General features: G+C 39.3%; 1 long non-coding RNA gene across 1 annotated transcript; it reads left to right on the top strand.

Moving 5' to 3' along the window:
• The first annotated feature begins 5,907 nt into the window (after positions 1–5,907).
• Positions 5,908–9,118, top strand: LOC114676936 (uncharacterized). Its single transcript, XR_013415404.1, has 2 exons — positions 5,908–6,470; positions 8,427–9,118. It is a non-coding gene; the product is annotated as an uncharacterized LOC114676936 (long non-coding RNA).
• The last annotated feature ends 1,030 nt before the right edge of the window (positions 9,119–10,148 follow it).

Genomic DNA, 10,148 nt, shown 5'->3' with positions numbered 1-10,148 from the left:
TAGGGTATATTTTTTTCTTCATCTTGACTTCTTTTAGTTTAATTTTTCCACTCCAAACCTACTGCTTTCTTCTGTGTTCTCAGTTTCTTCTGCCATCTACCATTCTCACTTTTATCTTTTCTTTGCTGCCCCTTTTCGTTTGCTTGGTTGAGTAGATAACTCTTTTGAATGAAAGTCATTGTTTTTAAAAAATCCTACCTTAGCCCCAAATCATTCCATCAGAAGAGAGGAATTCTAGAAATTTAATATAAATTGTTCAAAGTTTAAGATGCTCCCTAAACACAAATACAATTGCATACTTCAGCTAGTATTCACTGTGATATAATAAATTAGCTATATAACTGATTTACTTATCTGCTTAAGGAAACTAATGAATGGTGGAATCAGAAGAAAAAACTTTGAATTCAAACAGCAGCGAAATTAGAGAGGACATATTTTTGATTCTACAAACTACAAATAGAGTAACTAAACACAGAACTTGGTGTAGGTGACAGAACTTCAAGTCGGAAAGTAGAATTTAAATATCAAGTTCACCTTATCAGGAAAACATATAGTCATGAGTTAAAGAATACACTGTTTTAAATAGTCAAATAAATGAGAAGGAATAAGTAATATAAGATTATGGATCCGAGATTTGACATTAATTTCATATCACGTACTTAATTCGCAGAGTTCTCTGCAGAAGGGGAAAGGATTAAGGAATCCCCTAGGTGATCAGGAAGAGAGTGGATCTCAGCTATCTTCTACCAAGTGAACACAGATCCACACAAAACCCTACATAGCCTTCTGCAATTTGTTATTTTTACCTAACATTTTGTTTTTAAGATTAAATGCTACATTTATTTTTTAAAATCTAGTAATGCTACATTTACCATCAGTTTTCATTCGCTTTAATTTAGACCCGAAGCTCAGTTTTCCCTACTTTTGCTTGTTCACTGGACAGTCTGGCCACATAAAAATTTACATCTACTGGAGAAAATGAAAGATTGCAGACAATTTCTTGAAATGCAGCTATGATTTTAATCTCATCTGTTTAGCATGAAGAAACAGATTACGAAAAAAGGCATATTTTCAGAATTTATTATATAGTTTTGAAAAATAAAGACATATGTATATTTATGTTCATTGCAACACTATTCACAATAGCAAAGACACGGAATCAACCTAAATGCCCGTCAACGGTAGACTCGATAAATAAAATGTGGTACATATACACTATGGAATCCTATGCAGCCATAAAAAAGAATGAGATCATATCTTTTGCAAGGATATGGATGGAGCTGGAGGCCATTATCTTAAGTAAACTAACACAGAACAAAACGCCAAATACACAGTGTTCCCACTTATAAGTGGGAGCTAAACAATAAGAACACATGGATACTAGGAAGGGAACAACAGACACTGGGGCCTACTTGACGGGGAAGTGGGGAGGAGGGAGAGAATCACAAAAGAATACTGATCAGGTACTATGTTTATTACCCAAGTGACAAAATTATTTGTACAAAAACCCCCCGTGACACACAGTCTACCTAGACAACAAACTTGCACATGTATCCCTGAACCTAAAATATAAGTTAAAAAAGAAAAAGCAAAATAGAAATAATCTAAGCTATTCAAGTAATGACCCAAAAGTTCTTCCATATGTTATGAAGACCAGTAAATGCATTACTAAGCAGTTAGGCTGAGATAAGGGTGAGAGAGAGAGAGGTTTGTTGCTAGGATTTAGTGGTCCTGTAGTCTAGTCCTGACTCTGCTGTCACAGTTCATTTAACTTCTTTGGGCTCTCAATTTTCTCATCTATAACATTAATCAGTTGGCCGGGCTCAGTGGCTAACGTCTTTAATCCCAGCACTTTGGGAGTCCGAGCGGGAGGTGGATCACCTAAGGTCAGGAGATCAAGACCAGCCTGGCCAACATGGTGAAACCCCATCTCAACCAAAACTACAAAAATTAGCCGGGCGTGGTGGCATGCGCCTGTAATCCCAGCTACTCAGGAGGCTGAGACAGGAGAATCGCTCGAACGTAGGAAGCGGAAGTTGCAGTGAGCCAGGATCACGCCACTGCACTCCAGCCTGGCAACAGAGTGAGAATCTGTCTCAATAAATAAAATAAAATAAAATAAATCGGTTGGACCAGATGTCCTTGATGCTAATTTTCAATGATCTGTGACCTCATACAATAAAAACTATAAAGACCAAAAATTTATTCTAGCTCACATGCTTTCATTTTCTGTATGAAACAAATTTTCACTATGATATGTTGGTGAAAAAAGTACATCGTGTATGAGTACCCATTTCTCAGGACATAGAGTATATTTAACTATTTAGCTTATATAGTCATGTAATTTTGCCTACATTGCACACTTTGTTCACATCTATAATTTATTTACTTCTGAGTCCTTGCTGATAGGCCCCTCCCCTGATTATGATATTGCTTTTGGGGTGAAATAGGATCCACTTCCATGATCTGTGCCATGGAGATTCAGGAGCACATTGTAGAAACTTCTCTATGTAGGTGAACGATAAGGACTACTGATGTAGGCATACTGTGTTAGAATCACCTGCAGATTATTTGGCAGTTTTAAAAATTATTCCTGGATCCTTCTGTTATAAGGATAGGGCCCTTTACTAAAGCTGCAAGCTGCAGAATCCTCCTCAATCTTTTAATTTTTTTAGCTTTTATTTTTTTAAGCTACTCGTGCTGGAATGGGAACCTCCTCAATCTTCGTCAGAAAAACAACAACAACAATTGAATTGTAGAGGTTTTTTAAATTCCTGATCACAGATACAAATAATTAGTGGTCTGGAAAGTAGTTAAGTGTAATAAAAAATATAATGTCCCTTATAACATTGAGAGCTTTATAGTAGCACAAAGGATGCCACACCCAACCCACCTCCCTCATCCTCCCACTATTACCAACCCTGGTCCACAATTTCAAAAGAGACGGCCTAAAATTCTTTTTAAGCCATCATTTACATTGAAGCCAATTTAAAAGTGTGATCAGGGATATAGACAACACATGTGCTAGAGCTATAAAATAAATTTTGGTGATTGCCCAGTCATTTAATATCTTTTTTTAACCAATATTCCCTTTCTAAAAACATAAATTTATATGAATAATGGATTATTTATAATGATTTGCCTGTGAATAACCCATTTCCCCTTCTTTGTCATGGAGGGAATAATCCTAATTTATTGCTGGGGGAGTTGTGGTATACTGTCTTATTTCAAAAAGAAACAATCTACTTTTGTGAAAAACCATCCTAGCATGTAACATTTTAGCACACTGTTACTCAAGATGTTTGCACTCATAGACACTAATTGTATGATGTCTTTGGGATGTGATAAAATTATGTTTAAAATTCATGTTAAAGCTATAGGTTTTTTTTTCTTTTCTGATCTACATATCAGCCTTACCTCCATGGACTTCACTAATTATATTTAAGGAATTAGAAAACTTCCTTCCTTAATTTTATTCTCATTAATTTTTCTAGGACATTTATCTATTAAATAAAATGGGTTGTTAAAGTATGTTAAGTGTGTAAGGCATGTAACCAGTCAAATGTCAAGGTTCTGAGTAGGTTGGATTTCACGATCAAGGATAATCTCTTAATATTCACAATCTCATTCTTACATATTCCCATCCCCCCAAAGTCTTTCATTTCACTTCTATTCATTCTTACTTACTCCTACTAATATCTCCATTTAGATTCTCTCATCTGATCTTTCCCATACCTCTTGCTCCACAGTAAGTTTTATTTTCCCCACTTACATTAATCACATCTACTCTGATCTGTGGGCATTTTTCACCTAAAACCCAGCAAAGGAAACATTGTCAACCTGTCAAAAAAAAAAAAAAAAAAAAAAGTGCTGTGATTGTGGAGGACAGATAAGCAGGTGGTAATAAAAGCATTCTAGTGAATCTGAACCAGGGAACCTGCTGGGCTGGCCTGACTCAGAGGTGGTAAGAGAAGGCAACAGGAGGCAGGAGGCAGCCCCATCACTGTCCGTTCCGAGAGCAGAAATGAGGTGGGTGCTCCCTACCTCAAGGTAGCAAGGGGGAAAATTCTCTAAGGAAGAGTCCCAGCAAGATCAAGTATCAGTGCCATGTCCAAGGGGTCAGAGAAATAACCAAAGTCAGTGTGGTAGGGCCATGAGTTTACCTTGTGGTTTGGCTTTATGTGGGTATATGGAAGTGCCAGCAGCTGAGCTGAGAACTGTCAAGAGAGGCAGAAAGCAGATGTGTCAGAGATTTAGGGCCTTAATGGAAGTGAAATGTGATGGCAGAAGACACCACAAGAGTTGCTGAGGCGTCAGTTAGGAAGTGAACTGCAGAACTGGCAGAGGCTGCTGGGCCTGTTGAGGCACCAGGAGTGACAAAGAAGACTGGCAGCTGTAGAGCATAGATCAGATTGGCCAGTACAACAGCAGAGGGCCATGCTGGGCTTTGACTTAGGAATCCTGGTGGAGGCAATGATGAGAGAGAAAAGATGAGACCAGTAGGTAAGCCAAGGTAGTTGTCAGGATAGGAGACAGGCAGGCCAGATGGCTGTTAACCATGTGGTGTGTCCCGACTTTCCAGCATCAATTTAATGGCCAAATTAAAATGTTTAAGTCAACTTAAGCCAAGGTCAATTTTAATCCTATGCTTTGCTGGTGACACAGAATCATTAACTGTATCAATAATGCCCACATTCAACTCATTCTACAATGGGGGCAATTGTAATTTTGGTCTGGTTATGTTTAACAAAATGGAAAGGAAGAAGGCACAACCAAGGAACTTTTTTTTTTCTTTTTTTTTTTTTTTTTTTTTTGATGGAGTCTCACTCTGTCGCCCAGGCTGGAGTACAGTGGTGAGATCTCGGCTCACTGCAGCCTCCACCTCCTGGGTTCAAGCAATTCTTCTGCCTCAGCCTTCCGAGTAGCTGGGATTACAGGTACGTGCTGCCACGTCCTGCTAATTTTTGTATTTTTAGTAGAGATGGGGTTTTATCATGTTGGCCAAGATGGTCTTGATCTCCTGACCTCAGGTGATCCGCCTGCCTCGGCATCCCAAAGTGTTGGAATTATAGGCGTGAGCCACCACGCCCAGCTGGAACTACTTTTTTAAATCGATGCACATTAATAAGATTTAGAAAGTCTTGCGATTTAACAGACAGTGTTGAGATTCATGTAACTTTATGTTGAGAATTCTCTTTCCAGGAATTATTTATTTCAATTAGTCACATTTTTATCTTCTACTGAAGTGTAAACTTAATTTAGTGTAAATAACTACCATTTGAATAGTAACATAATCTTTTTCTTTGTATAAAAAATACAAAAAGATTGTTTATGTGTGTGTACACATACGTGTCAAGACTAAAAATTAAGCACGGGGTAAAGGTCTTTGGCAAAGGACAAACAGTTGGCAAGTTCACAAATTAGAACTTAGAATTCCATCATGAAGTTGACTAAATTGTTAGTTTAAAGAAGATTGTGAGTGTCAGCACATAAAAAGGTAATCCTGTCTCAATTGTAGCTACAGATTGCAAGTCCTGTGTCAATTCAAATTTTTGCCAACAGATACTAATTACTTCACTGAAAGCAGATGTTTAGAAATGAAAGTGTAAACACAACCCCGGTTGATTAATATGCTTATTGTATTTCCTTGTTGTAAGTCTAGTGAATATTTGATTATCTTTAAACTGATCCATAGTATATTCAATAGTCTCATGAGAACATAATTTTTGTTGATGATTTGTCCAAAGTTTCCATCAATCCATCCTAGCAGCAGAGCCAAGTGTTAGAGTTATTGCTGCCTGAGTTATAACAGCTGCCCTGGGAATCTTGTCTGAACAACAAGTTAACTGCTGTTCCCAGTTATATCTGGTCTTTCCCACCCCCAAACATACACAAAAGATTTTTGTCATTCTTGGCATTGGACAGCAGAAGTGGTAAGACATGCCAGCAGAACTCTAAAGGCAGAATGTCCTTCCACCTGTTTTATGCTGTAAGACAAACTTCCAAGTGCGAGGCAGTGTGGAGGACTGTTTCCTTGAATGGCAACTGAATGCACCAGCGGGATCCTTGGCAGCAATGCCCAGGCACTGAAGCCGGGCATTCAGGAGAGCTAAATGGAGAAAAAAAACTTGAGCAAACTGCTTCCTGGAACACTGAGAACCTGAATGGGAAATTAAGAAGAACCAGATTCTTTCTATTCTTCCACCAGCCAAGGTCAGATTTCCAAACTCCTATTGATTCTAATCTTTCCCAAACAGTGCTGTGGCAATGTATGAAAGTAATAAAAATAATCCTTTTTCTGTTAAAAAAAAAATTGCTGTTACTTGCTGTTTTGTTATACTTTTGCTCGAGAACATTTCCCCCCATCTTAAAGCAGCAACTTCAGGATGGGGGAATCAAGCAAAACCATGGTGAAGAGATTTAAAGAGGACAAGTGACTTATTCTACATCTCAGGAGACAGTTCCTTAAGGTGAGAGGTGTTGGCTATGCCAGCTTGCTTATGGCCTCTTTTGATGTTATCTTAGCAAAAAGCTGGGGTGAATCTTCCCTAGTTTGGGAGACTTTGAGGCAGGGATAACTGCCACAGTAAAAGACCCATTAACAGTAAGGAGGATAAATGGATAGCAAAAAACCTAGGAGAATCCACAGGCCTTTGTTAATTTTACCCTATCTGCCTGGTGTTTCTGGAACTCTAGTTTCAAACTTAGAATACCCAGAATCCCAACAGCTGAGGAAAGTAATAACCAGTGTCTGGGGGCGAGGGTGGGGAGGGAAGCAAGGGTAGAAAGAGGATGAGAATTCTTCTAGTTATTTTCAGTTTTTACTGAAACTGAAACTTTAAGTTTTAGGAAACTTAAAGATAATTGTTTGTTTACTTAAAATACAACCTCAAGGATACTTTTAGTTAAAAAAAAATTTCTTGACTCCTTGATTTCCTCTTGGGAAGATTATTATTTAACAAAAATATGTAATATGTATTTATAAACAAAATCTTTCAGAACAGGATTCTGTGGAGGAAATAGTCTTAAAAGGACTTTTCAGCAGTGATAAGAAACACTGCTCTAAAGAAAATTGTTGGCTGGGCGCAGTGGCTCATGTCTGTAATCCCAGCACTCTGGGAGGCCGAGGAGGGTGGATCACCTGAGGTCAGGAGTTCGAGACCAGCTTGGCCAACATGGTGAAACCCTGTGTTTACTAAATACAAAAAAAGAAAAAAAATTAGCCGGGCATGATGGTGCATGCCTGTAATCCCGGCTACTTGGGAGGCTGAGGCAGGAGAATCACTTGAACCCGGGAGGCAGAGGTTGCAGTGAGCCAAGATCACACCATTGCACTCCAGCCTGGGCAACAGAAGCAAAACTGCATCTCAAAGATAAATAAATAAATAAATAAATTAATTAAATTGTTTAAGGGGTGTCATTTTCCAAATTGTTTTTATGAAAAATTTACAAACAGTGGCTAGTGTCCCACTGTACTATATATCTAATTCAATAAAAGTACTGAAGATTCAAAAAGATTGTTAGAGTGGTTGTGGGAAATTCCACAGTTGCTGTCACCAGCAGAGCCTTCCTTTACAGAGTGTCTCAGTGCCAGTATAACAAATCCCAGACACTGACTTTATTGGCCAGTGGTGCGAGGAAATAATAAACATTCAATAAAAATATTGCTTGAACCAGGAAGCCTCTTCATAGAGTTGTGGACTCTTCAGAGAGGTTTTACCAAAGTAGGGGCAGAATGTGCATACTGTCTTTCAGGGATTCAAGAAACATAGGCACCAATGTCTATTATTAGCCCTCCTGTCCTTCCATGAGCAAAACCAAAATTACTTATTTTTAATTGGCACAAAAGCACATTCAATCATTACATTATCAGACATTGCTCATGTACCTATCGTATGCCAGGCTGTGTGCTAAGAGCTGGGGATCTGAAGATGAATAAAACGTACACTGCCACAATCAGGATTGGCAACAACTGACCTAGGATTGGCAACAACTGACCTAGGTGGCTCACCTGCATTGCCTGCATAATAAGCCCGTTGGCACCTGAGGCCCCCAACCTTGTCCCCACAGGAGGGGTTCGCCCAAACTGCTCATGAGACCAGTTTCTCCCTTCCATGGATCCCAGTGCCTTCAGGTGCTGAACAGTTGACTTTCCCAGGCAACTCAGAGAGCCAGTGTCTAACCCCACACCTATGTTACTCAAGAAGTCTGATTATCCTCCCACTCACTAGGTTGTTCTCACTCTTGCCCTATAAGAAGGAGAGCAGCAAGGGGACAAGGAATGTCCACCCATGGTGTGTCCAACAGATAACTTTGGCCCATCTCTTATCTTTATTTGTTAATTCTTGCTTTGTCATTTTCCCCCAATAGAGTCCATGAGATTTCATGGAAATCATCACAAAATAACAAACCTTTTTGTGTGACAGGTGGTGATCATAAAAGGATCCATCTTATACAGTGCTTGCCATCTTCCACAATACTACTCACCACAATGCTGAAATCACCTGTTCCAGAACCAATCCTGTCCTTTGACAAGAAGAATTTAATTATCAGTTCTGGTGGGGACCGGCTGGAGAGGGAAAACACTTCAAGGACTCTGCCACCATTCCCAGATGGAGAGTGCAGAGTTTGTACCATGGAACTCCTTCTCTAACAGTTACTCTGTGGCAGTGCCTATTTTGAACCTCCCTTAACTTCTGATTGTATAGATGTTTGTTTCATTTGTTCATCTGTTTGTTCACTTAATCAGAGCTGTCTTAAGCCTTAAGAGAGATAGTGGACTAGAAAGTGCCTTGGAAAGGTACAAAGCTCAATCCAAGTAACATAACTTGAATATCAAAGATGTATTTACTATAGGTTACCAGTTCCGCTCTTGTTTGTTTGTTTGTTTTTAAACTAGGAACTTATGAAGCCTAAAATATAAAATGTATATACATGGATATGCTCTGAAGTGAGGTAGAGGGGTAGAAATCAACATTGTGATACTGTACTATAGCTTTGCAAGATGTTACCACTGGGGGAAAATGCTTGAAGCACACACAGGATATCTCTGTCTTATTTCTTACAACTGCATGTGAATCTACAGTTATCTCAAAATAAAAATTTAATTAACAATTAATTAACAAGTAACAGCATGAATTTCTTATCCTGTCATTTTCTTCCTGAAATTGCAGAATAGCCAAACAGAAACCTACCCATGACCATCATCTGAGGCTCTTTGGTGCCCATATTAGTGGACATAGGCAGGTGAATCAGGAGGCCTCCAGTTATGCATAATGGAAGATACTGACTCAACTGATATAAGCAAAGGAAAATACAGAGTATTATATAATGAGACATCTTGAGTAGGGTAGTCCTAGAGTCAGTTAATTCAGCAGCTTGATTCATAATCAAAGGCCCAAATTCTTTCCCACTTTCTACCCTGCCATCCTCAGCCTATCAGTTTCGTCCTCCAGCTGGCTCAAAGGTAGCTGCAAGGTGGCTGCTATCATGCCATGCAAAATGCAAATGCAAAAAGTATGCAGACACAAAACGTATCTCTTTTCATAAGTCTCATTTTAAGGGGAAGGAAACACCTGCAGGCCTTTCTGCCAGTCTCTTGACCCACTTACTTAATTGTAGAACAAGTCACAAACACCTCTTTAAGTGGATCACTTGGCCAGGAGGGAGAGATTGCCATTATTCTTAGATGGAGGAGAATGGGGGTGGGGGTTGTTATGCCTGAACATAATCAGTGCTCTGCTGGTGAGTAAGAGCAGAGATGGGGTGATTAATAGGCAACTCCTCCCCAAGGAGCCATGGTGAAGCTTCAGGCCAGCTCAGAAGGTGATGAAGATGGAAAGGCTCCACAGCAACCAGAACGACCAGAAGGAACACACTTTTAGAACTTGCTTCTGATTCCACACCACGAGGTCAATGGGTCCAGCATGCCACACTGGTGCAGGAACTTAGAACTAAGTAAGAAACAAGGGAGAGAGGCTGCTATAGCCGAAACCCAGAGAATGAACTTTCTCCCAGGAGGTTGCAAGGGCTGTCCTTGTAAAAGATCCTGTCCTGGGTTTAAAGGTTAGCAAATTTTCTGTTTTGTTTTGCTTTGACTGCATGAGGGTTGAGTTAAAGCGAAATAATGTTTAAGGGTTATTTTTTAA

Source organism: Macaca mulatta, chromosome 3 (assembly GCF_049350105.2).
Source record: "Macaca mulatta isolate MMU2019108-1 chromosome 3, T2T-MMU8v2.0, whole genome shotgun sequence".
Taxonomy (NCBI): domain Eukaryota; kingdom Metazoa; phylum Chordata; class Mammalia; order Primates; family Cercopithecidae; genus Macaca; species Macaca mulatta.
The sequence above is the reverse complement of the archived record's forward strand: the minus strand, read 5'-3'. Positions and strand labels throughout refer to the sequence as shown.